General features: G+C 40.1%; 1 long non-coding RNA gene across 1 annotated transcript; it reads right to left on the bottom strand.

Annotated features, from left to right (window-relative positions):
* Positions 1–1,895: 1,895 nt before the first annotated feature.
* LOC309839133 lies at positions 1,896–27,812 on the bottom strand. Its single transcript, XR_014298464.1, has 6 exons — positions 27,775–27,812; positions 18,983–19,031; positions 18,430–18,504; positions 12,123–12,242; positions 9,936–10,029; positions 1,896–1,961 (listed from the first exon to the last, which is right to left on the bottom strand). It is a non-coding gene; the product is annotated as an uncharacterized lncRNA (long non-coding RNA).

The following is a 27,812-nucleotide window of genomic DNA, read 5'->3' as shown; positions in this document are numbered from 1 at the left end:
CTTTTTCTTAGTTATAGGTTCATAGCTAAAATCTTTCCAGTCAGACAGAATTTGCCCAAGAGGGCTTCACAGTGGAACAAAACTAGAATTTCCCATTTCACAAGGCAGAATGGCCATCACAAATCACAACACAGAACACAAAGCATAAAACACACACAGGCTCGGCCATCCTAATCAGTCACTCCCTTAAATACAAGATTGCAGTCTCTCAGAAAACTTCCTGCAGAGACACAGAACTTCAGATCTGAGTACTGACAGAGTAAACGGAAATATCTCGTGTCTTCAGAGATTTCAAAGGGAGGAAAAGAGGTTGAAAGAAGAGGGGAAGGAGGGGGATAAAAGGGATGGCCTTACAGATATCTCCTGCCACCTGCAGATGCCCAGGTGTTACGGGACTTTTCCCTTGGGCTTCCAGGAAGGGAGGATGGGAACTTGGCCCTACCAGAAACCAGAAACCAGATACCACATACCACATACCAGACCAGAATTTGAGTTATCTGCCCACTGGAGGTGATCAGGCTCCGACCCTCAGATTAGGCTGAGGCCCTTCAACTATACTCCTGCATCCACGACCAGGACAGAAGAAAAAAGGGTAGGATAGGAGGGGTTGAAAAGAGGAAGGGAAGAGGGAAGGGGAAAGAGATCAATTAAGTCTCTTGTTCCTTACCTGGTCAGGGCACTCTGGCCAGTCATGTGTGTCAGAAGGACATGAGGGACAAAAGGGTCCCGGTTGTGGCCTCTGGGTCTGGTCTGTCGGCAGGCGAGCTGGTCCCTGAGTACCCCGAGTGGCCAGGATGTCAGTCGTAGCAAAGAAGAGGCCCACCAGAGTCACCATTTGTTGCAGGAAGGGGGACCCCCTTCCAGGGCCCGAGAGTGGGCTCTTGTCTAACACTTGGAAATGAATTGTCCAAGGAGACATACGTGCTGACAAAGCAAGAGACTTTATTGGGAAGGGGCGCCGGGGCAGAGAGCAACAGGGTAAGGGAACCCAGGAGAACTGCTCTGCTTCGTGGCTCGCAGTCTCCGGTTTTATGGTAATGGCGTTAGTTTCCTGATTGTCTCTGGCCAATCACTCTGACTCAGGGTCCTTCCTGGTGGCGTGTGCATCACTCAGCCAAGATGGATTCCAGCGAGAAGGATTCTGGGAGGTTGGTAGGACATATGGACTGGTTTCTCCTCTCTCCTTTTGACCTTTCCCAAATTCTCCCGGTTGCTGGTAGCTTGTCAGTTCCACATTCCTTACCAGGACATCTTGTTGTAAGAGAACTCATGCAAGTGGTTACTATCGGGCCTGGCTAGGGCGGGTGGCTTCAGTCAGTGGTTCCCCTAATAGATCTTTGGCTTGGTTGTGTCTTTTGACTTGACACCCACCAAGAGATGAACCCAGTGTTTGGGTAACAGAACCCTGGTACCCCAGTTCCCAGGCCAGGGCTCTTTTCTTTAAACTACATCGTCCTTATGTGCAGCTTCCATTATTGAATGTCCACTATGGGCCACAGTATTTGTAAAGTACTGTGAGTTCTTTACATATGTCCTTTCTAATCCTCCCAATCCAGCAAGGTTCATTCCTTGTATAAAGACATAGACACTGAGGCCAATTGCGGGCGTCAGTCTGACTCCAAAGTCAGGAGACTTCTAGTCTATCATGTTGTCGCTCAGTACTGGAAATGAGAGCAGAAAAGAGCACTGAATGGTTCATTTAAAACACATTCATTCTACATGCAGACAGTTGTTGCTTTAAGGGAAGGGTAGAAGAAAAGAAGAGATTACATTTTGGCATGCAAACGCAAAACAGTAAATATTCTTTTTTCCTGTTCCTGGATCCTACTGCAGCTTCTTCAAAGCAAGTGATTGTATGCATGTTGACACAGCTCTTATTTTAAAATCTTCTTTGGCTCAGTTTTCAGCTTCTTCTTTCAACCAGTCCCATGACTCCCCTCTGTCGGGCTCTGAGAATCTGCCTAAAATCATTATGCAGCAGTTACTGTTAAGATCCACTCTGCAAAAATAATTCACTTCTCTCCACTTCTTCTGGTTTTAGAGTATATTACCTGGCATGGTGCCATGTTAATCATAAAGGTCTTGCACTTTCAGTATACTTTAATATTAATATTTAAAAAATAGGTTCATTCTTATTTACAAGTATATAGTTTTCTCATTTTTGTCTGAAATAGTACATTTTTTTGCCCCTGCCCCCACCCCTGCCCATGCCTGCCAAGTCTAAGTACATTTTGCTTTAACCTAAGTATACCGAGACTTGCCTGGTGGTGCAGGGGTTAAGAATCTGCCTGCCAATGCAGGGGACACGGGTTCGAGCCCTGGTCCGGGAAGATCCCACATGCTGCGGAGCAACTAAGCCTGAGAGCCACAACTACTGAGCCTGCGCTCTAGAGCCCACGAGCCACAACGACTGAAGCCTGTGCGCCTAGAGCCTGTGCTCCACAACAAGAGAAGCCACCACAATGAGAAGCCCACGCACCGCAACGAAGAGTAGCCCCTGCTCGTCACAACTAGAGAAGGCCTGCGCACAGCAACGAAGACCCAACACAGCCATAAATAAATAAATTAATTAATTAAAAAAAAATCTAAGTATACCTGTTGACGTTAAAACTCCACAAGTAAAAATGAATGGATAGGGAATTCCATGGTGGTCCAGTGGTTAGGACTCTGCACTCTCACTGCCAAACCCTGGTCTAGGAATTATAAAAATCCCACAAGCCGTGAGACATGGCCAGAAAAAAAATGGATATTATTTCTAACTTGCTTCCTTAAAAAACACCAGGTTATTGTACTTTGGTTATTTGCAAGTAATCAAAACTAATTTAGAAACTTCACATTATCATGGTTGTGCAAAAAAGAAAGTTATACTGCAATGCAAGATGCCTGCCAAATGGGAAAAATAAAGCTCAAAGAACGTTCTATTGCTGTTATAAAGCAATGGTAAGATCTCCAATTGGGCCAAACTGACATCATGTGCCTCCTGCTGGGATGTACTGAGAAGGAACAAACATCCCTTCTGTGGTCTTTTTGCCAAAAATGCACAACCTGAATCTAATCATGAAGAAACATCAGATAAACTCAAACTAAAGGACCTTCCACAAGATGAATGACCTATATTCTTCAAAAAATGTCAAGATCAAGAAATACAAAGTAAAGTTGAGGAACAGTTCCACATGAAAAGAAACTAAGAAGACAAGACAACTAAATCACAATTTGTGAGTCTGGACTGGATCCTAGACCAGGAAAGAAAAATAGCCATAGGAGACATTACTGGGACAATTGACAAAAGTAGAACAAGAACCGTGGATTGAACAATAGCTTTATCATAATGTTAAATTTCCTGACTTTGATCAGTGTACTGGGGTTGCATAAGATAAAGTCCTTGTTCTTAGGAATTACAGCCTGAAGCATTTTGGGTAAAGGACTATAACATCTCCAACTAACTAGTGGTTTGGGGGAAAAAAATGCATGTAAACATAAAGAGAGAGAGACTGATAAATAAACGGAGCAAAATATCAACACTAGTTGTATCTGGATAAAGAGTATAAAAGAATTCCTTGTACTCTTTTTACAGCTTTTCTGTGCATGCATTTAAAATTATATCAAAATGAAAAGTTATCGAAAACAGTGAATGTATAGAAAATGTAAGAATATAAGAAAAAGGAAAAAAAGAAAAACAATGCTCCTGAATTATATATGACACAGCACCATCTAAGACATGTTTAAAGCTCTCGATAACAGGCAAGCTTGACTTAAGGGAAACAAACGGTCTGCCTTTTAAAGTGCAGGGTTGAAGAAAACAGGAAGGTGGCCTTTTTGATACTTTCAGCCCATTGTTCACAGAGTTAATAAAATAACCCCAGGAGGTACATGCCTCATCCAGCCCAGTCACTCTCTACCAGGCCTCCAGGTCTCAGCTCACTTTCACTGACAACTTTTTTTTTTAAACAAATTTACTTATTTATTTATGGCTGCATTGGGTCTCTGTTGCTGCACGCGGGCTTTCTTTAGTTGCGTCAAGTGGGGGCTACTCTTCGTTGCGGTGCGCGGGCTTCTCACTGCAGTGGCTTCTCTTGTTGCGGAGCATGGGCTCTAGAGCGCAGGCTCAGTACTTGTGTCACGGGCTTAGTTGCTCCGTGGCATGTGGGATCTTCCCGGACCAGGGCTCGAACCCGTGTCCCCTGCATTGGCAGGTGGATTCTTAACCACTGTGCCACCAGGGAAGCCCCACTGACAACTTTGACACCTGTGTGACCTCAATTCAATGCCTGCCTCATTCTGGGTGGAGTTTCTGCTTCTCTGTGGAAGATTCAGCCAAGGCCCTGTCTCAGTTCCTTAATCTCCTCAACTCCAGTACTTCTGGATACTTGGGGCAGAGCGGGAGGAGGAAGCAGTTTCATGTAAAGGCCATAGGCCACTCAGAATATGTATGCTGTGCCCATTCCTTGATCATATCAAGACCTTCAGTCCCAAACCACCTTATTTCCCTTCACATTATCCCTCACCTTGTTTCCATTCTCTCCCCATGGTTAATCATCGCATCCTCAACCTCTCAAGCCCCTGTCCTTTGTCCCTGCAAACTCCCAACCCTGGATCAATCCAGCCTTTTGCCTCTTCTGGTCCTGCCCACTTGTTGTTCAGGATAATGGGAAAAACCTCATGTTGGTGCTGACTGGTATGTGCATGTACACACACACACACACACACACGTGTGTATGTATGTGTGTGTTTCCCCCAACATGATTGGGCTTTCACCTTATTTGGCAATTTTTTTTTTTTTTTTTTTTTTTGCGGTACACGGGCCTCCTCTCCCGCTGTGGAGCACAGGCTCCGGACGCTCAGGCTCCGGACGCACAGGCTCAGCGGCCATGGCTCACGGGCCCAACCGCTCCGTAGCATGTGGGATCTTCCCGGACCGGGGCACGAACCTGCGTCCCCTGCATCGACAGGCGGACTCTCAACCACTGCACCACCAGGGAAGCCCTTGGCAATCTTTTTTCACCTTTTCTCGGTTCTTTTATTCTTTGAACTTATTTCATATGGTTGAAACCTCCTTTTCCCGTGGCTTCCATGACATCACTATCTTTGGGTTCCCACTGCTTCTTTGCCCTGCTCTCTGTTATCTCTCTAAATGTTGAGTTTCTGCAGGATTCTATCATTGGCATGTCTTTTTTTCTTACCCTGTACCAGTGGTTCTCAAACCTGGCTGCATATTAGAATTGTTACAGCAGGCAGGTAGCTAGATATGAGCAGAAAAAGGGGGGCATGGCCAGATGGCAGGAAACCACGCATCTTGTAAATAGCGGGTGGCCCATGGACAGACAAAGAAAAGCAGGACCTCCAGACTGACAGGAAACCACACATTTTGGGGTGATAATTGTTCTGAAGGCAGAGAAAGAAAGGTGGGAAAAGGCGGGAACCTCCAGTATCTGGATGTAACCTTTTGCTCATTATGCTCTCATTACAATAAAATTAGCCTTGCAGGGCTTCCCTGGTGGCGCAGTGGTTGGGAGTCTGCCTGCCAATACAGAGGGCACGGGTTCGAGCCCCGGTCCAGGAGGATCCCACATACCACGGAGCGGCTGGGCCCGTGAGCCATGGCCAGTGAGCCTGCGCATCCGGAGCCTGTGCTCCGCAACGGGAGAGGCCACAGCAGTGAGAGGCCCGCGTACCACAAAAAAAAAAAAAAAAAAAAAATTAGCCTTGCAGATAAGTACCCATCATGCACCAAAGCCATGACACTTCCAATCAAAGCTAAATAAGCACCGAGCCGATAGGGATATCGGCTGGGTGCTTTGTGACCGCCTGGAGGGGTGGGATAGGGAGGGTGGGAGGGAGGGAGACGCAAGAGGGAAGAGATATGGGAACATATGTATATGTATAACTGATTCACTTTGTTATAAAGCAGAAACTAACACATCATTGTAAAGCAATTATACCCTAATAAAGATGTTAAAAAAAATTGAAACACAAAAATAAAACACCCTATGAACCTCTTGTTTAAAAAAAAAAAAAGCTAAATAAGGACAAAATCCCTCCTCCTCTCGGGAAGGTGGTGGTGGGGTGAAAATCAGAGAATACGACTTCCAACCCCTCCCTCCCCAATGAATATTCTGCCCCTTCATTTGTACACCCCACATAACCAGCTTGCCAAAGAAACTCAAGGCAGCTATTCACCTGAAACTGCCCGCTCTCATCTCCGGAGCATACAGTCGCTTAAATGAATCCTCACTTTACTTATTTTACTGACCTCCCTGTCTCGTTTCTGAATTCTTTCTGTGATGAGACAACAACCTTTCACTGGGAACAGAATCACCTGGGAACTTTAAAAAAACATCATGCCTGGGTCCCACCCCTGATTTGATTTGTTGGTAGGATGGCCTGGGCATTGGGGTTTTTCAATCCCTCCAAGTGATCATAAGGTGCAGCCAAGGTAGAGAATTTCTTCATCCAGGTGATCTTCTCTACTCCCACAATTCTAGCCACCTATATGCAGAAGATTCCTAAATCTCCACTCCTAGCTCCCACCTTTTCCCCTGAGCTTTGGACCTGTCTATTGGTTATGTTCACCCCCTAGAGAGTCAAAGTCAAATGACCAAACTGAACACTTGACCTTCCTCCCCAGCTTGATCTTTCTCAAGTAATCTCAATCTTGAGATATTTACATGTTAGTACATAGTGATAGTCTGTAGCATCACTGTTCACTGAGCTGACCACATCAAAAACTTCGGACTCATCCTTTACTCTTTACCTTCACTTCCCACACTCCACCAATCTCCAAATCTTTCTTAAATCCATCTCATCATTTCCCCCACCCCTTATTTCCAATTACCTAAATTTGGGTCTTTATTCTTTCTATTCTGTATAGTAATAACTGGCTTCCTGCGATTCATGTCCCACAGGCTTCAATAGTTACCTTTCCAGAATATGAATCTAATGATGAAAAAAAAACCCTTTCTAAAACTCTTCAATGGCTGTCAATTGCCAGCAGAATAAAGATCAAATGCTTAAAGACTTCTCATAGCTTGGCCTTAGACTTCCTTTTCTGACTCAACTGCTATTATTCTTCCAAAGACACAGGCTCAAAACCTGCTGAGTTACTACAAGTCTCAGACATATCATGGTCTTTCATGAGCCAATAATATTAAGAAAAATTATCCAAAATTTGGGAATAAATTTACTTATCAAATAATAAAAAGACTATTCTGTACTCTTTCAGCGTTGTACTGGAGGATGTCAAATAAGTATGACTATGTTACCTGATGCAAAGCAGTGCTGTCCAACGGAGCCACATATGCAGTTTTAAATTTTCTAGTAGCCATATTAAAAAAAGAAGTTAAAAAGAAACTAGAGAAATTGATGTTAATAATGCATATTATTTTACTCAGTATATCTAAAATATTATCCTTTCAATATGTAAGAAAAAAGAGTACCAAAAATCATTTTCCTTTAATATTTGCATCCACACTGATAAAACTAGTTTATTTTTTTCGAAGAATTGATTTGACCTTAAAGTTAAAGCATGTCAATTTCAAAACCACATCTGTCCAAGTTAAGCAAATGCACTTATTTGTGTCAACTTAGTATTCTTGACGTTAAATCCACAGGGGTACTGTGCGATTTGAGAAGCAATTCTACTTCTCAATGTAGAAATGTACTTCAAAATGTAAATGAGGCATTCTTCAAATTTTTCTTCCAGTATTTACAGTCAATTTACATAATACTATTAAAATTAAAATCTTCTATACATTGATTCATGATAGAAAAATGTATAAAATCACTATTATTGCTTTGAATCACTGAAAAATTTCAACTTTAACATAAATTCTTAGACCTGTCTAGCTAAATCACAAGCTTCTTCTTGGACTTTCAAATTTATCTTGTTCATATGTAGTGTGAAATCCGTGAGAAAACATGTAAGACACATTGACTTTTTTTTTTAATTAGTGAATATTTGGCAAGCATTACTTTTTTGTTTTGTTTTGTTTTGTTTTTTGGTTTTTTTTTTGCGATACGCGGGCCTCTCACTGTTGTGGCCTCGCCCGTTGAGGAGCACAGACTCCGGACACGCAGGCCCAGCGGCCATGGCTTACGGGCCCAGCCGCTCTGCAGCATGTGGGATCTTCCCGGACCGGGGCACGAACCAGTGTCCCCTGCATCGGCAGGCAGACTCTCAACCACTGCGCCACCAGGTAAGCCCAAGCATTACTTCTGTTTCAAGAAAATCTTGATTTGGAGTTAACAGCACAGTAAAACTCTTTGTGGCTCAACCAAGGAGCATTGGCAATGAATACAAGATCATTAACTTTATTTTCTACTTCTTTCAACATTTCCATAAACTGGTGATGAGTCATAGCATTTGCATGTATATGCTGAACAGTTTTAACAACTGTATCCGTGACGCTTTTCATAGAGTCTGTTTCAGAGAACTGGGCACAAATATTTTCAGTGTGTATCATACAGTGATATGAAGTCACCAGAAAAACATCAGTCTCTTGTTTTTAAAATTCCAACAGATCCAGAATTTTGACCTAACAGCTGGAGCACCATCCGTTATGATATATTTTTTTCATATCTAACTGAATTTCTTCTTTGACAGATATAAAAGATTCAAAAATATCTATGCCATAGTTTTTTAGGCTATGAATTGTCTTTTTTTTTTTTTTGCAAATATGGGAGTACTTTGAGACAAAACATACCAAAAGTATTAATTAGACAGTGTCTTGTATCACATGAATCATCTACAACTAAAGAAAAGTACTTGCAATTTTTCCAATTTTTGAATCAATTAATCTTGGTTACTGTTAGAAAGGTCTTGTAATCTACAGGCAATTATTTTGCAGTTTAATTGAAGATCTTTTTTTTTCTAAAATATCATTTTTAGTCTTTCCTTTACATTTTTATTTTTTTATTTTTTATTTATTTATTTATTTTTACATCTTTATTGGAGTATAATTGCTTTACAATGGTGTGTTAGTTTCTGCTTTATAACAAAGTGAATCAGTTATACATATACATATATCCCCATATCTCCTCCCTCTTGCTCTTTTACATTTTTAAAACAGAATTTCCATAACAGAAATAATTTCTTTTACTATCACCATCTAAAACAGTTTTCTATTATGTGCAAGAATGTAACTCATTATAAAGATGGCCAACATTAAAAACAAAAAAAGCTGACCAAAGTTACAAGTTCAGAGGCTGTTATCATTTTTTTAAGCAATTTTCACTGGACATTCATTTTGAATGCTGGCAACTAATTATATTGACTTCTTTTTTTGGACTGTTTTAATTAAACTCACTCTGTACTTACTGAAAATGTCCCTTAATATTATCCACTTTACTATCTTTAAACAATTTTTACACAACAGCTTTTAAATTTTTCAAATTACATGAAATTTACAACATGCTTTCTTCCAATCTGTTTTTTTGCCTCTTCTGATATAGTGCTAATATCCACATCTCCACTCAATTCTGCCTCAGTAGTATGCCTTTGTTTTTGTTTGTTTGTTTTTGTTTTTTAGCAGTACGCGGGCCTCTCCCGTTGCAGAGCACAGGCTCCAGACGCGCAGACTCAGCGGCCATAGCTCACGGGCCTAGCCGCTCCGCGGCATGTGGGATCTTCCCGGACCGGGGCACGAACCCGTGTCCCCTGCATAGGCAGGCGGACTCTCAACCACTGCACCACCAGGGAAGCCCTATGCCTTTGTTTTAAGTTTAAAAATTAGCCCATACTTATTTTTTATTAAAAAAATAGATTAATTATATTATCATTTAAAGCATAAGAAGTATTTCAATTTAGTTACCAATTATGATTGACAAAGGTATCACTGTAAACGGTGCTGATTGCATAAGATGTTCAAATAAACACATTTCAGTGTTATATTAATGCATATAAAAAATAATTTGAATTGATTCAACCCATTGACACTTACTAGAGAGATGAGTTTACGTGTAATACTGGAGACAACTCTTGAAATACAGTACAGCAATATCCATGAGATGCAACAGTTAAAGTGAAATGTAGTCCTATGGAAACAATAAAGTTGAATTTAATGGAAAAATATTTTACACTGCTTCAGTTTTACATTTAAATTAAAATTGAGTAAAATTTAAAAAAACTAAAACTTCAGTTCCTTAGTCTATCACACTAGCCTGTCAGGTGCTCAGTAGACATGTGTGGTTAGTGGCTACCGTATTGGATAGTGTAGCTCTAGAGAAATGAAACTTTAACTTATTAATTACTATTGATTAGGGTCCAGACTCTATGAAGTTACATATTTACAATGTTAACTTGCAGAAGAGATGGATAAGTTGGGAATGAATTATATATATTTTTGGTCCAGTAGAATTGCCTGGTAAAAATGATAACACTAACGGTTGCATCTGTACCTAGCTTTGTAGCTTAGTCAGTAATTTTATTTCAACATTCTCTCTTTCCATATAGTGCTACCCTTTAATTTGATATCCTAGGAGAATATTTGATGATGTAGAAAGATAATCACAAAGTATTGTTAAATGAGAAAAAAGTAGGTCACAAAAGAAAATATAGATCAGTCCTATTTTCATATATTTTTAAGTATATATGTTCTAGAAAAATAGGAAGGATATAAACAAAGATGCTTACCTATGGGTGGAATTATACATGATTTAAAAATATTTTTCTTGGACTCCCCTGGCGGTCCAGTGGTTAAGACTGTGCACTTCCACTGCAGGGGGTGCGGTTGGATCCCTGGTAGGGAACTAAGATCTCACATGCCACGTGGTGTGGCCAAAATAATAATAATAAAAATATTTTTCTTTCTTTGATTGTCTTCATTGTTAAAACTACAGTTTATACTAACAAAAATCTCATTAAAGTATTTTATAATTTTAACTCAGGTTAACTGCAGGAGGCTTTTTTTCACCCCAGTTTAGCAACACTGGTAATCCTAGGTACTTGTCAGCTAATTCAAGTACTACTTTTAAAAAATGATGATGGAGCTTCCCTGGTGGCGCAGTGGTTGAGAGTCCGCCTGCTGAAGCAGGGGACGTGGGTTCATGCACCGGTCCGGGAAGATCCCACATGCCGCGAAGCGGCTGGGCCCGTGAGCCATGGCCGCTGAGCCTGTGCGTCTGGAGCCTGCGCTCCGCAGTGGGAGAGGCCACAACAGTGAGAGGCCCACGTACCACAAAAAAAAAAAAAAAAAAAAAAAAGATGATGATGGTGATGACACTGAGACTGTACAGTTCTAACTATGCTAGGTTCTTTCGGCTGCTAACTGAGATGCTGTGCTTTTTTTGCCCTTCCCTATGAATACTATTCTGATGTGCCTAAATTGTGAATAATTTGACACTGCCTTATAAATACAACAACAACAACAAACCCAGTGCACATTTATATCAGTGCCTGCCTCTCCCCCCAGGATTTATAATTCGTTGTTTATGTTTCTCTCTTTCCATCTAGCCTGTGAGCCCTTGAAGCAGGGGCTGTGGTTTATTAATCTCAGTGGCTCAATGCCTAGGAGAATTCCTGGCACATAACAGGAGAGTGGGTATGATATAAATCTGTGAGGAATGAATGAAAGAATGGGAATCCTCATGTATTCATCTATTCATGTGTGTACACACTCAGGCCCTATTTGCTAACCTAGGCATGAGGGATATAGTCATGAACATCTGTAAGTTTGGAATATAAGAGGACCATGACTTAATTGCTTGAATATGATTAAATAGTATATTTAAAAGCAGAAATTAAGAGATATGGAACCAAGAAGGCAACATAGACCTGACTAGTTTTATATAGTGGGATGTTCATCCTAACTAGGAAACAATTGCATTGCTGTCAAAGAGAGAAGCAGTGTCCTTAATAGACTTCTTTCTCAGCAGACACCCGATTCTAACTCCATGTGAAAAGCTTAAAATAAAAAGACTGCTCTTTGCTTTTTTTCTTTCTCCAAATCTCATAATTTGGGATCAGAATCACCAGTTGGCAAACCTACACACAGTTTGTAGCATTCTGTTTTAAGCACAGACTCTGTTGAACTACAAATAGAATTGAATGTTTTCATCACAGCTGGATTTCCACCTTTTTATGCCAGCTGTGGCGCCCACTCGCTGGGTAATCAGTCACTGGAGCTCACCTTCTGTCTGTATTCCAATGGCATTAAGGCAGGTATTTCCACAGAGAAAAATGTAACTCTGAAGTAGGGTCCCTTGACTGCTATTGTTACGGTGGTCTTAAATCCATGTAGCAACAGTTACTAAAGAAAGAAGATGAGACACCCCACAGATTACTTATTAATGAAACAATCTGGTAGACAAGACTTTAACCAAATGATACAACTTTTCATCACTGTTAATGGGACAAACTGACATCATGTGCCTTGTGATATAATGCCATGGTGTCTGGGCTATCCATTGCTGTCTGATAAACTACCTCAGAAGTTAGTTGCTTAAAGTAACAATTGAAGGGGACCTTAAAATTGAATACAGGGGACTTCCCTGGTTGCGCAGTGGTTAAGAATCCGCCTGTCAATGCAGGGGACACGGGTTCAAGCCCTGGTCCGGGAAGATCCCATGTGCCGCTGAGCAACTAAGCCCATGAGCCACAGCTACTGAAGCCCGCATGCCTAGAGCCCATGCTCTGCAACAAGAGAAGCCACCGCAATGAGAAGCCTGCGCACCACAACGAAGAGTAGTCCCGGCTCGCTGCAACTAGAGAAAGCCGGCACACAGCAAGGAAGACCCAATGCAGCCAAAAATAAATTAAATAAATAAATAAATTTATATAAAAAATTGAATACAAACAGAAACAAATGAACTACGGCTTTTTTCAAATAAATAACATAACATTGGGGAGGGAGTATTAATCCAAGTAACTTTGATACACAAAATTTGTACCACATGCCCTCAGGCTAAAGAGAAAAAGAACTCTAAACAAATATTGAACTCTCTAGTAAGAAAGCTTTTTTTTGGATAGGCAAAAGTTCACAATTCTGAAACTACTTTCTACACATTCTAGGATTAGGCCAATAAGTAAATATATTCTGTATAATGGGATCCAGGTTTTCCTGTTTTGGAGAAGGTAGTCACAATTATGGAAAAAGGAAGGAGTAGATTGAACACGGCTGTGTTGGAATGGAACTAGAGGTATCAGTCAGATGGATAGATAGATAGGTACATAGATAGATACATAGATAGCTTGATATGGAAATGGATATAGATATGTGTGACTACGTATATGTATTCACTACATATATACATCTATTTCCCAGCTCTGTCTGATGAGAGGGTCTAGAAGTAATGACACCCCAGGAACAATGAACATACCCAGGACCCAGATGATAGTTCCCAAATAACATTCTCCACTAAAAGGAACCAGGGATCCTTGGAGAAATGAGTGGAGCAAGGAAAATACAAACTGAACCTAGATTATCTTGTGCTAAAAAATAAAGAAGAGCTCAAGAAATGATGGGGGCATGTTAAAAGTTCACAGAAGCCAGCTTGAAGAACTCCTTCTGGCTAACTCCGGAAAAATTTGAGCATAAAAGTAAATAATAACATTAAGGGTTATAATTTATTGAATAAAGTAAGAATCCATGAGTCCACACTTAACTGAATGAACAAACAAACAAGTAAATAAATAAGAAGAGAAAGATTTTTCTTACAGTAGAAAGTCAAATAATAAATGTAGAAGGAATGATGGAAATATCAATATAAAAATCACCATTTGGCCACTATAGTAATAATAGTCGCTTCAGACAAGAATCATCAATGTGTGCTAAAACCAGTAGGTGAAATTTGAAGTAGTAACAGGATAGTTACAGTTTCAAAGCATCTCTCCAGAAGAAATTTGTTAACTACAAAGAGGAAAGCAGTAACTTTATAGTTACTGGCAGATGCTAGCTTAACCCAACAATCAAAATTAACATTCTCAGTAACAGGTCTAATTGACAGGAAGTGCCTCTTGGTAGGATGCCCTGAGAAGAACTCAGCATCACTTCTGCGGGATTCTTGCCCCAAATGCATGATCTGAACCTAATCATGAGGAACAGCAGACAAACTGCAAGTGAGGGACAATCTACAAAACAACTGACCTGCACTCTTTTAAAAATGTCAGTGTTACGAAATAAAGAGAAGACTCACGAAATCCTCCAGATTAAAGGAGACTAAACAGACATGATAAGTGAAAACAACATGTTATCTTGGAATTTTCTGGGGTTTTTTGTTTTTCTGTTTTTTGCTATAAAAACAAGTCATTGAGGGCTTCCCTGGTGGCGCAGTGGTTAAGAATCCGCCTGCCAGTGCAGGGGACACGGGTTCGAGCCCTGGTCCGGGAAGATCCCACATGCCGCGGAGCAACTAAGCCCGTGCGCCACAATTACTGAACCTGCGCTCTAGAGCCCGCGAGCCACAACTACTGAAGCCCGCGCGCCTAAAGCCCGTGCTCCGCAACAAGAGAAGCCACCGCAATGAGAAACCCGCGCACCGCAACGAAGAGTAGCCCCTGCTCACCGCAACTAGAGAAAGCCGGCGCTCAGCAACGAAGACCCAACGCAGCCAAAAATAAGTAAAATAAAATAAATACATTTATTAAAAAAACAAAAGTAGATACTAGTACAATACATTTGATAATCTAATACATGATAAAGGAGGCACCATAAATCAATGGTAGAGACATGAATTCAGTAAAATTTTTGCCATATTTAGTTAATTATTAGGTTTAAAAATATTTTAGAGCCTTACTCCAGAATGCCTATTATTTTAAAAGTCAAATTAGGGGATTCCCTGGCGGTCCAGTGGTTAGGACTCTGCGCTTTCACTGCTGAGGGCCCTGATCGGGGAACTAAGATGCCAGGAACACCCAGCAGAAGGCAGAGATGGTTTAAAAGCAACCTTCCTTTTCCAAGTCTGCTTTTAAAAGCCCAAGTTCCCTGAGGGATATGTGCTGAGTAGAGAGAGGCCAACTGCATAGACTCCATCAATGTTTTTTTTTAATTAACTTTATTTGAACTCATCATATTTCACATAAAAGATTCCTCACCTTTAAAATGAAGAGAGTGTATTAACCTAGGCATTCTCAACCTGGGGTTTAGTAGATCAGTGAACTTCAAAGAAAAAAACATTTCCTTTTCACTTTCAGTGATCTCTAACAAAAGTTAAATGTTTCCTTCAACTGCAAATATAAGTATCAAAGCACAGTTGTGTTAGAAGGACCTGTGACTTGTCACCAATGGAAATCACAAATATTTTCCTATCACATGACAGTTGTCCCAGATGCCTTGAAATATCATTTACACTCATTGCCACTTCAAAATCATGGGTAGTTATTAGACTGCTGCTAGATCTCGTTATTTAATAGATTAAATAAAGAAGTACATCTATCACACATTTATAATATTTAATACTTTGATAATCACATTTTCAATGTAGTTGGCTTCCTTTGTATTCCTATGTATGAAGTTTTATGCATTCAGAAACATTATTCTGAGAAGGCAGATTGAAAGGGCCCCTGGATCAAAAAAACCATGTAGAGCCCCTGGACTGAATGCTCTCTGGCTTTCAACGGGCACATTGGTACATACCCAATATCTCTACCTGTTCCTCTTGGAAAGTGACTCACAACTTAGATAATCAGCTCTGTGACAAGGTTACAGTGATATTTTGATCATTCCATATATGACTTGAAGTACAACCTCAGGCCGAAACATCTGCAGGCTGAAACTTTTAAACTTAACCTTCCAGACAAACCCTTCTATTAAAATTATTCTCTAGGATTTTCACGGCAAAATGTAGGAAAACAGCACCAGAAACTGAACCAGAAAACACACGTCTTACTCCCACTTCTGCTATCTGATCCTGAGAAAGTCATTTAACTTCTCTGAACCTCATCTATAAACACATTTAGATGAGCTTTAAAATCTGTAAGTTCCCAGCGGGGGGTGGGGAGGGGTGGAGGGATGAATTGGGAGATTGGAACTGACATATATACACTACTATATATAAAATAGATAACTAATAAGAACCTACTGTATAGCACAGGGAACTCTTCTCAATACACTGTAATGACCCATATGGGAAAAGAATCTAAAAAAAGAGTGGATATATGTATATGTATAACTGATTCACTTTGCTGTACATCAGAAACTAACACAACATTGTAAATCAAGTATACTACAATAAAAATTAATTAAAAAAATAAAATAAAATCTATAAGTTCCCTTTACTATATGTATAGAATTAGTAAAATTCTATACTTCTGAAATTTTCTGCCTTTTTGCTGGGTGTGTTCTTTGGGATTTAGTTCTTAGTATTCTATCTTTAATTAGTTCATTCACTTATCAAATATTGAGGTGGGAATAACTAAGCAACTAAGCTAGAGAATTCTGGGAAAATTTTCTAATAAGTCATATTTAAGCTGGGCTTCAAAGGCTGAGTAGGAGTCTGTGAAGAGAGGACTAGGACATTCCAGGCACAGAGGACATTGCTAATGCCCAGTGTGCTCAGGGCACAGAGCACACTGAGGGGCTTGATAGGAGTTCAAAGGAGACCAGATTTTTTTTGTTTGTTTGTTTTGCGGTACGCGGGCCTCTCACTGTTGTGGCCTCTCCCGTTGCGGAGCACAGGCTCCGGACGCGCAGGCTCAGCGGCCATGGCTCACGGACCCAGCCCCTCCGTGGCATGTGGGATCTTCCCGGACCGGTGCACGAACCCGTGTCCCCTGCATCAGCAGGCGGACTCCCAACCACTGCGCCACCAGGGAAGCCCAAAGGAGACCAGATTTGTACTGAGTCTGGGCTCCTTGCCTTATAAGAAATGGGAAGAAAGTATATAAACATTAGGTGAAGTGACATGGCCAGGTATGTGTTTTGGAAAACAGCCCTGAGAGGAATGTGAAGCGTGGGAGAAATTGAAATCACAGCGGTCAGTTAGAAAGGATACTGCAACATTTGAGGTAAGAGATCATGGAGACCCGAAACAAGGCACTGGCACAGAGAAACGAATGCAAAGAAGGAAGTAGCAGATCTTTATGAGAAACTGGGTGTGGTGACGAAAGAATCAAGGGTAACCCTAGTTTCTAGTGAGGACAGCCATGTGAAGGGTGATGTTGAAAGGTGCAGTTCTTTTTTTTTAAATTTATTTGATTTAAGTATAGTTGATTTACAATTTTGTGTTAATTTCTGCTGTACAGCAAAGTGATTCAATTATACATATATGTACATTCTTCTTCATATTCTTTTCCATTATGGTTTATCACAGGATGTATTTTTAAAAATTTTTATTGGAGTATAGTTGATTTAAAATGTTGTGTTAGTTTCAGGTGTACAGCAAAGTGAATCTGTTACACATATACATATATCCACTCTTTTTTAGATTCTTTTCCCATATAGGCCATTACAGAGTATTGAGTAGAGTTCCCTGTGCTATACAGTAAGTCTTTATTAGTTATCTATTTTATATATAGTAGTGTGTATATGTCAATCTCAATCTCCCACTTTATTCCTCCCCCACAAAAGGTGCAGTTCTTAACTAGAATAGGAAACACAAGAGGAAGAAAAGGCTCTCTGGGGAAGAAGGTTTAGCTTTGAAATGTTGAGTTTGAGGAGGCTGTTTGACCTCCAGAGAGAAATTCTGGCCAGCCCTTGGAAGCATGGGCATGGAATTCTTGGGAAAGGTCCACCTGGAGATATAGAATTATAAACATCACATGAGGTAGCTGAAGTCCTTTCTTCAGCTTCCCCATCACCAGCAGCAGCACCACCATCTGCCTGGTCTTTCTGCAGGGAGAGAGACCTTTCCAAGCCCCTCCAATCCTGACGCCTGAGCTTGCTAATTTTTTTTTTGTGGTAAGCGGGCCTCTCACCGTTGTGGCCTCTCCCGTTGCGGAGCACAGGCTCTGGACGCGCAGGCTCAGCGGCCATGGCTCACGGGCGCAGCTGCTCCACGGCATGTGGGATCTTCCCGGACCGGGACACGAACCCATGTCCCCTGCATCGGCAGGCGGACTCTTAACTACTGCGCCACCAGGGAAGTCCCTGAGCTTGCTATTAAGGCTTAAAACAATTGCTTCCTCCTCACTCCTACCTTTCCAACTCACCTTTCTTACTCTATAACACATCTCTGTATTAGTTAGAGTACAGGCAAAGTTGCTGTAGCAAAGAAACCCCAAAGTGCAATAGCTTATATATGATAGGAGTTTCTTTCTTATATACCAGTCCAGGGCCTGCAGGGCAGCTCTGTTCCATGACATACAGGAACCTAAGCTGGTGGGCAGCTCTGCCACTCTCAGCATCCCTCTTAGCACTGAAACGATTGTTCCAATCATCGCCATTTCCCAATTGGTGGGGAAAAAAATTCATGGCAAGCAGCTTCATCTTTATGGAGGTAATACACATAGCTTCTGCTCATATTGCATTGGCCCAAACTTGGTCACACAACCACACCTACCTTTGAGGGAGATCGGAAATGTAGCATCTTGCTGGGCAGTTGTGTGGTAAGCTCACACTCAGAGAGGCTCCTTTACTGAAGTGCAGAAAGGGAAAATGGACACCAGGAACAATTAGCAAACTGACATTTCTAAACCCCTGGCTGTCTAAATATCCACGCGCACCCTTATTTCCAAGACTAAACTACATTCATCCCTCCCCTCAGGAGATAATCCACAGTACGATCCATTTACTGAGTACAAAATAAAGTCTAATATCTCTGGGTAATGGGCAATCCTCTCCATCAAGTCTAGCTCCAGCTATCTGTATAATAACAGAACGTTACTCCCCCACCACTACACTACTCAACTTTCAGTATGTAATGTGAAGCAGAAACAGGATATCTACAGTGAAAACTCCCATTTGGAAAAGAGAAGAAAGGAAAGCACTTAGCAGTCACTGGTGCATAGCAAAAATGAACCATGTTGGACAAGAAGTGCAGATTCCCTCCCCCAGAGTGAAGGAAGTTCTCGTGTCAGGACTTGGATCTGCTCTCTGGGAGGAATGCTCTGTACCTGGTCCTCTCTGGACTTTGTCTTTGTCCATTATTCTCCATGATCATACCTGAAATGGGATGTAGAGAGATTAATATAGCTATATCAGCTTTCTTTTAGTTAACAATTGTGGGGTAAATGTCATTTCTTTTCTTTCTATCTTTTTTAATTCTCATGTATTTATTTATTTATTTGGCTGTGTCAGGTCTTAGTTGCAGCACGCGGGATCTTCGTTGCGGCATAGCGGGCTCTTCCTTGTGGTGCGCAGGCTCCAGAGCGTGCAGGCTCAGTAGTTGCAGCACGTGGGCTCTCTACTAGAGGCTCTCTTAGTTCCCCAACCAGGAATCGAACCTGCATCCCCTGCCTTGGAAGGCGGATTCTTAACCACTGGACCACCAGGGAAGTCCGACTCTTATGTTTTAAATGTATCTCTTTAAACAACAGATAGTTGGGTTTTGTTTGTTTTCCATCTCACGATCTTTGTTTTTTCACTGGAAAATTGAATAAATCAGACAAAGACAAATATCATATGATATCACTTATATGTGGAATCTAAAAAAGTGATACAAATGAACTTATTTACAAAACAGAATCAGACTCACAAACTTAGAAAACGAACTTATGACTAACAAGGGGGAAAGGTGGGGGGAGGGATAAATTAGGGGGTTGGGATTAACATATACACATTACTATACATAAGATACATAATCAACAAGGACCTGCTGTATAGCACAGGGAACTCTACTCAATACTCTGTAATAACTGATACGGGAAAGGAATCTGAAAATGAATAGATATAAGTAAAAAAAAAAAAAAAGAAAGTTGAGTTCACTTATATTCAATGTAATTACTGATATATTTTTGTTTAAATCTACTGTCTTATTACATACGTCTCTTTTCCCTTCTGCTCTGTGTTCCTTTTTCATTTTTCCCTTGCCTTCTTTTGGATTAATCATTTTTATCATTCATTTCAAAAAATCTTTTAGTTTAGAAATCATGTACTCTTCTTCTATTCTTTTGGTAGTTATCCTAGAATTGCAGCATGTACCTTTACTTATCTAATGTTAATTGGTATCTTTCCTCTCCTCTAAATGTAAGAAATTTAGAACATTTACCTCCACTTAACCCCCTCCCAAACCTTTATGGTATTATTGTCAAGCATTTTAAATATCTATCCATCTATCTATCCCCACAGGACATTATAATAATTGTTCCACATAGTCAATGTTCATTTCGATTTACCCAGTGTAATCCCTTTGTGTCTGTTTTGTTGTTTATTTTTCCTAGTGGTTCTTGCTCATGGTTTTCTGTCTCCTATTAAGGCTTAGTTATCTTTGATTGTGTACAAATTAGTTGTAGAAATAATTTGATACCCAGGTTGATGTGTCTTCCTCTAGAGAGGATGTTCATTTGCTTTTTCCAGGTTTGCCTTAATTCAAGATTTGAGATTCTGTAAGCAAGCCACTTCCAATTCACCCTTACTTCTAGGGGTGTGTGTGTATGATGGGGAACGTTTTACCAGATCTCCACCTTGGCAGGTCCTGATCCAACTTTTGTCTCCCTAGTCCCATGAGATTGTTACAAAGACAGCTCACCCTCTCAATTGTCTCTTCAAAATCAGTTCATGACCCTAAGGGAAAGAAGTTTAAAATTAGGCAGCCTCATCCCTCTGAATTTCTATTCCCTTCTGGATCTCATCCCAGTAATTTATCAGTATTTTCTTAGCTTTCTGATGCTTAAAAAAATATGTTTAATAAATTATGTTCAGCAAGAAGGCTGATCTGAATTAGCTAGTGTGCCATTACTGAAACTGGATGTGTTGCTTCTCTACAGCTCCTAGAACAATGTTTCTCAAGATGGGGGTCCATGGACTATGTGCATCAGAATTACATTGTGTTTGTTAAAAACTGAGATTCCAACGCTGCCATCTCTGACGTCATTCAGAACCTATGACACAAAAACCTAGATATCTGCTCTTTTGATAGGTTCTCAGGCTATAATTATGAAGACTTAAGTTTAAGAAGTTTTGCCCCAGAGCTTAGCCCAACACTTAGTAATAGGCATTCAATGAATTGATTTGATTCTTGTTTAAAGGTCAGTTAGGGAGAACAGTTCTCAGAGCTTTCTGAGATGCTCTTCCTAGGTTATAATCCTCAAACAAATTTGGCTCGAATAAAATTTCCCATTTCTTAAATGAACAAATGAATGAATGTCAGGTAAGGCAGAAGAAAGCTGAATACATGTCCCAGTCAGAATTTGGTCAATGTTCAAATCTCCTATCTACTCACCTTTTGAAAAAATTCTCCTTAAGACAAGAGGATCCTAAAGAAAAATTCTCAAGAACCAAGCCCCTATCTGGAGCTAAAGTCTAATCCTGTCACATTCACCTGTCTCATTTTGATCATTTTGAGTAGGATTCATTTTGATCATTCATGGATGACAGGTACTTCAATGTGTCTCTTAGTCACTAATGAAAGGTATGAGAAAGAATTTACCTAAAGATATCTTGACCCCAAATCCACTGGTAAATCCAATTATGAACTAGCTTCAAAAAAAGTCTGTGAAAGGAATAAAGATGCAGACCTACTGGAGAACGGACTTGAGGATATGGGGAGGGGGAAGGGTGAGCTGTGACAGGGCGAGAGAGAGTCATGGACATATACACACTAACAAACGTAGTAAGGTAGACAGCTAGTGGGAAGCAGCCGCATGGCGCAGGGATATTGGCTCGGTGCTTTGTGACAGCCTGGAGGGGTGGGATAGGGAGGGTGGGAGGGAGGGAGACGCAAGAAGGAAGACATATGGGAACATATGTATATGTATAACTGATTCACTTTGTTATAAAGCAGAAACTAACACACCATTGTAAAGCAATTATACCCCAATAAAGATGTTAAAAAAAAAAAGTCTGTGAAAAAAAAATTGTCTGTGAAGCCCCATCTTTTATGAAATGATGGCAATGATAAATAGTAAGGTTTTTTCTCCCAGTATTATTATTTGGCAAAATAAGAAGTTAACACCATGTTAGCTTTCAATATTATTTTGAAAGTTTACTGGTCTAAGAAATCTGTAGATTTTGGAATCACTGACTTAGAATTTCTCAAACCACTCCAGGCTCCAGTATTCAAGAAAGCTCTCAGCCTGAATGCTAAAGTCTCTGCAAACAGCAGGCGAATCTGCATTCCACACTGTCAGGAACATGATTGATTATCTGTTTGGGTTAGCCAGCAGAATCTATGTTCCCATGTTTCTGTGACAGTTACTTAAATTTCTTAGTTTTGGTCATACTTCTTTCTCAAATGCTTGTTTTTGCTTCCTTGCAGGAAAACAAACAAACAAAAATAAAAAAACACAGCCAAACAGTCAGTGAGCAACACCTTTAGATTTCTCATTTCTGCACCAACATGCAGTGTCTTAGATTTCTTCAACTTTTAAAGGAAAATGTTTATGTGAGTTCTTGTATTTTCCACAACTGAATAACCTTACTATGGAAATGTGCTCATGTTACATACCATAGACTTCAATAGAAAGTTTCAGAGAATTTGAGCTTTTTAATCAGATGATCTTACTCTCGGAAAATGAAATTCCATGGGGAAACTGCTACTCAGAGCAGGCTTTGTTCTTTTATAATATTCGTTTTCTTTTATTTCTCTTTAACCAAGAGGATACTTCAAAAACCATCTGAATAAGGAGGATGGTATTACAAATGAGCTGTTATGAGCTTTTTAAAAATCAAAACTGTTTTGGAAACTACTGTCAGTTGGAGAGTGGGTTAAATGTGAACTGGGCTAAATTCCTTAAAGTTAAGCCAACTCTGAATATGCCTTATCCATGAAATAATGTTTGTCACTTCAGTAACCTAATAGACTAGCATCCATTTCATGGGCTGTGGTGACCTACATAATGCAAGATGACTGAAAATTATCACATGCCCTTATGGTTTCATTTAACCCGATTAATCTGCTTTTAATGGAATCATTTAGGCCTAATTAAATCTATCTAGATATGAATCTAAAAACAGAAAGGGTAATTTGTAATAAAATATCTGTAAAACTGTAAGTTTGGAGCAACATCACAATTCTATGTTTTTAAAGATACCTATTCATTTGTGTCTCTAAAGCAGAAACCCAGACTTGCTTTAAATGCCTATCTTTTATTTCTGTACGCTCTTTATAAATTCATTCATGGCTCTTTGTTCCAGCAGCTGTCACCAGACTGGGTTCGTGTCTGTTAAGGTGGATAGGGTGTATGTAGTGTTTGACTATGTTAAGAAAAAATTACCTAACATTTGGAAACAAGGCAAAAGGATGACTGCTTGTCCTTTCAATGTGGGACTGAAGCTTTATTTAAGGCCCTTTATCTAACAAGCCCACCCAAGGATTCAGTTCTCCATGGGAATGCTCTGTGGCTTGATTAAGGCTCAGACAGTTAACTTGTAGATTTTTGTCCAGTAGAGATGCAAAAGATTTCTGTGCAAAAGTGATAGCCCCAAAGATTATGGTTTTATTGCCCTGTTTTGCTTCTAATTTAGCAAACTTATTTCAGCATTATATTCCGTTTTGAACATATAAATCTCTGTCTCCTGAATTCTCTTTTGTACCAGATTTACCATCCTGCTGGCTCCCCCATTAATGCATAAAACCTGTGACAAGTATTCACACCATATTTTCATCAGAGTTTCGTTTATGTTTTTTAAAAACCTTAAAAATTTTTTTTAAAATTATACTTTGTCTCTATGAAGATAAGAGATGGATCTCGCAAGACATCCAAGAAAATGAATCTCATCACTTTAGTTCATCTAATTTCACCTCTCTAGGGAACACATTTGATAAGAATTAAACCAATGCATTTTGATTCCCCCCTTTAAATCCTGTTCCCTGGTAGCCTTCTGACAGAGTCATCAAGCTTATTGTCCCAGGAAAGAAAGGACAGACAGGTGCTGCCCAGAACCGAGAGGCCATTCATCAGCTTTGAATTTCAAAGCTGATTTTCTTGACCTCTTTTTAGTAAGACAATGTACATAAAACCCAGGCTTTCTGAAGAAAGGGATTTCTAAATAACAAAGCTTCCTTTTTAATGCATAGGCTGTGTGTGCAGAATAGAAGGAAGGCCCCCCCACCCCAGGCTGTAAAGAAGAGAGGGGAAAAGCATTCCCCCAATCCTTCTGGACTCACTTGTAGGGGAAAAACAAGGGGGGAGAGGAGCCTGGGAGGGAGATCACAGGGAACAATTGTCCTGATCTCCTTGTTCCAGGCTGAAGTACTAGGGCAGGAGGTATGTTAGCTGGGTTGCTGGGCAAGCAGAGGACAGGAAGAGGCGCTCAGGGTCTGGATCCTACTTTTCTCTGGCAGGATTAACATCTGCCCTTTGCCATTTTGAGGTCAAGGAAACCACATCCCTCCCTCACACACCCAGATGCCTTCTAGGAGAGGATCAGAGGGAGGGGCGGAACTCTTACCGTTGAGCACTTAACTGAGTCATCCAAGTAGAGACTGTTTACCTACAAAGGCATTATAAATTATGGGATTGAACTGAGGTTAACAAATTGGACTTGATCTTATTCCTCCCTCCCTGCTTCTTCTACCTAGAGGAAGGGAGCTTGTCAGGTAAATCAGAGCAGACTTAAGAGAAATAAGCTACATTTTTAACCTAGTTGAGTAATCTTGAGTAAATTTGAAAGGCTGCCACCTATGTATGTATTGCACGCTCTTCTATCCTCTTTCTGTCATACACAATTAACAAATGCATTGATGGTGGTGTGATGAATTGGGAGATTGGGATTGACGTATATACACTAATATGTATAAAATGGATAACTAATAAGAACTTGCTGTATAAAAAATAATAAAATAAAATTCAAAAATTAAAAAAACAAAACAAAACAAAAACCAAATGCATTGCTGCTTTTTGATTTCACAAAGAGCATGTCCTATTCTCTTGTGATTTCTGGTCACCACCTGACACATCTGTGCACTTTCTTCAATGCTTATCTGACAAGATCAAGTCGGCCACAGACTCCAGTAGCTGGTGCCAGAAGTACAACCACTGTGATTACAGATTTACTACAGGAATATGAAAAATACATATAAGCAAAATTTTCGAAACATCACCCTCTAATCCCACCACTCAAAGATAACCAGCCGCCTTTGGGGAGACGATCCTTACAGACTTACATTCATGCATATAAACATTTTTATCTCTTCCTATTCTTTTAAAGGATGTTTTAATGTATGCACGTTTTTAACCTGCATTTTTTTCACTTAATATATTGTAAACATGTTGTCAAGTCAATAGACATGTTTCTACATCATTTTATTGGCTGCTCATTTTTCTATTGTATATTTATACCATAGTTGACTTCACTAATCCTTTATGTTTGAGTTGTTGGACATTTGAGTTGTTTCCAATTTTTTACTAAAAAACCATTAAAGTTGTTTCTACTTTTTTTGCGTGGTGATTAATTTCATTATAGCCAATCATCATTTCCCTAGGATCATCTCTTAGAAGTGGAATTTCTGGGCAAGCAGCTGTTGTTTTTTTTTTTTTGTTTTTTTGGCTGCGCCACACAGACGGCAAAATCTTATTTCCCCGACCAGGGATTGAACCCATGCCCCCTGCAGTGGAAGCACGGAGTCCTAGCCATGGGTAAGCAGCTTTGATTAGACCATTTTATAGGATTTTGCTTAATTTCTTTTCTTATGCTATTATAGTCATGCAATGAACAAAGTTTCATATCCTGTTCGCTCTCTCTCTCTCTCTCTCTTTTTTTAACAGCTTTGGTTTTTTGTTTGTTTGTTTTTAAATTTTTATGGGAGTATAGCTGATTTACAATGTTGTGTTAGCTTCAGGGGTACGGCAAAAGTGAATCAGTTATACATACACATACATCCACTCTTTTTTAGATTCTTTTCCCATATGGGTCATTACAGTGTATTGAGAAGAGTTCCCTGTGCTATTCAACAGGTTCTTATTAGTTATATATTTTATATATAGTAGTGTGTATATGTCAATCCCAGTCTTCCAATTTATCCCTCCCCCCCTCATCCCCTGGTAACCATAAGTTTGTTTTCTACATCCATGACTCTACTTCTGTTTTGTAAATAAGTTCATTTGTACCATTTTCTTTTAAGATTCCACATATAAGCAATATCATATATTTGTCTTTCTGTGTCTGACTTAATTCACTCAGTATGACAACCTCTAGTCCATCCATGTTGCTGTACCTGTTCTCTTTTTTAATGAAAATATCTCCCAACGTTATCACATGTGTTCTGTAAAACAATTTTTAATAGCTTTATGGGAATATAACACTGAGTCATTAATCAATTTAATATATCCAGTCCACTATTTTGGTTGTTGGGCAATTAGGTAGTTTCCATTTATTCACTGGGGTAAATCACACTTTTAGGAACATCTCTTTGTAGAAAACCTAGTGTGTACTTAGGATAAATTCCCAGAAAAGGAATTACAGCCTGAAAGGCTATAACCGAGCAGGACCCTATGGGGCCTTCCCACAGGCTTTCCCCCATACCTTCTGCTTTAGCTCCTCTCTGAAGTACCTAGATAATAGTAGTTGATGCAAATTTCCTGAGTTGTTTTGCAGATGTGAAAACCCCCCACCAAATGGAAGATGTTAACTACTTGATGACCATGAGCACATCGCCCCAGGCCTCCTGGAGCCTAAGGACTGATAACGTGAACCCCTGTGACACCACCTGTTCCCTCACCATCAGCCAGTCAGAGGACTGTGCACCATCTGATCACATACCCTGTGATGCCCCCACCCACCCACCCACCCCCGGCTTTTTTTCTTTATTTGGTTGCGCAGTGCAGCTTGTGGGATCTTAGTTCCCTGACCAGGGATCGAACCCAGGCCCTCAGCAGTGAGAGCTCAGAGTTCTAACCTCTGGACCATCAGGGAATTCCCTCACCTGGCTTTTAAAAATGCTTTGCTGAAACTCTTTGAGGAGCTCAGGGCATTTTAGGGCATGAGCCACCTGTCTCCTTGTATGGCCCTGCAATAAACCTTTCTCTGCTCCAAACTCTGACGTTTCAGTTTGTTTGGCCTCACTGTGTGTCGGGCACATGAACTTGCACTAACAAGGCCATGAACATTTTTGAGGTTAGTTGATAAATATTGTAAATTGCTTTCCAAACTAGTTATATCAATCTACATTGTAATGTATCATGTCTTACCATGCTAAATTATAGGCTAGATGTTACAACAGCCTGATAGACTGTAGGACAATCTTCCTTAGAGATCTTCAAAAAGAAAACAAATTTCCTTTTCTGTGTTCCAGGTCAGACTTTCAAAGACATAAAAAAGGGTTGCCAACTCTCAGTTCAAAAAAAAAGACATTTAGGGACTTCCCTGGTGGCGCAGTGGTTAAGACTCTGTGCTCCTGATCCGGGAACTAGATCCCACATGCATGCCACAACTAAGAGTTCGCATGCCACAAGTAGGGAGCCTGCAAGCCGCAACTAGGGAGCCCGCTTGCCACAACTAAGACCCAGTGCAACCAAATAAATAAATATTAAAAATAAATAAATAAAGACATTTAAATCATAAACACCAGGAAGGTTAACATGCACTTGGTGTTCTTTACCTTCTCTCTTATTTCAGATCTTAGACTTGGATGGTAACTTTCTTTTCAAGTGAAATGTTCTCACATTATCTCTGAGAGTAAAGTAGGTACTTATTCTATGGATAGGGAAATACTGAAGCACAAGAGTTTTATAAGTGACTTTCTTTTTTTTAAGTGACTTTCTTATAGCCATATAATTTACATGGCACTCGTATCTATAGTCCATACCTTGGGGAGGATCCTTTGCCATGCTAGTCAAGTTCAGG

This window comes from Grampus griseus (assembly GCF_964374135.1).
Source record: "Grampus griseus genome assembly, chromosome: X".
Lineage (NCBI taxonomy): Eukaryota > Metazoa > Chordata > Mammalia > Artiodactyla > Delphinidae > Grampus > Grampus griseus.
Note: the sequence above shows the minus strand (reverse complement) of the source record. Positions and strands in the feature narration are given on the sequence as shown.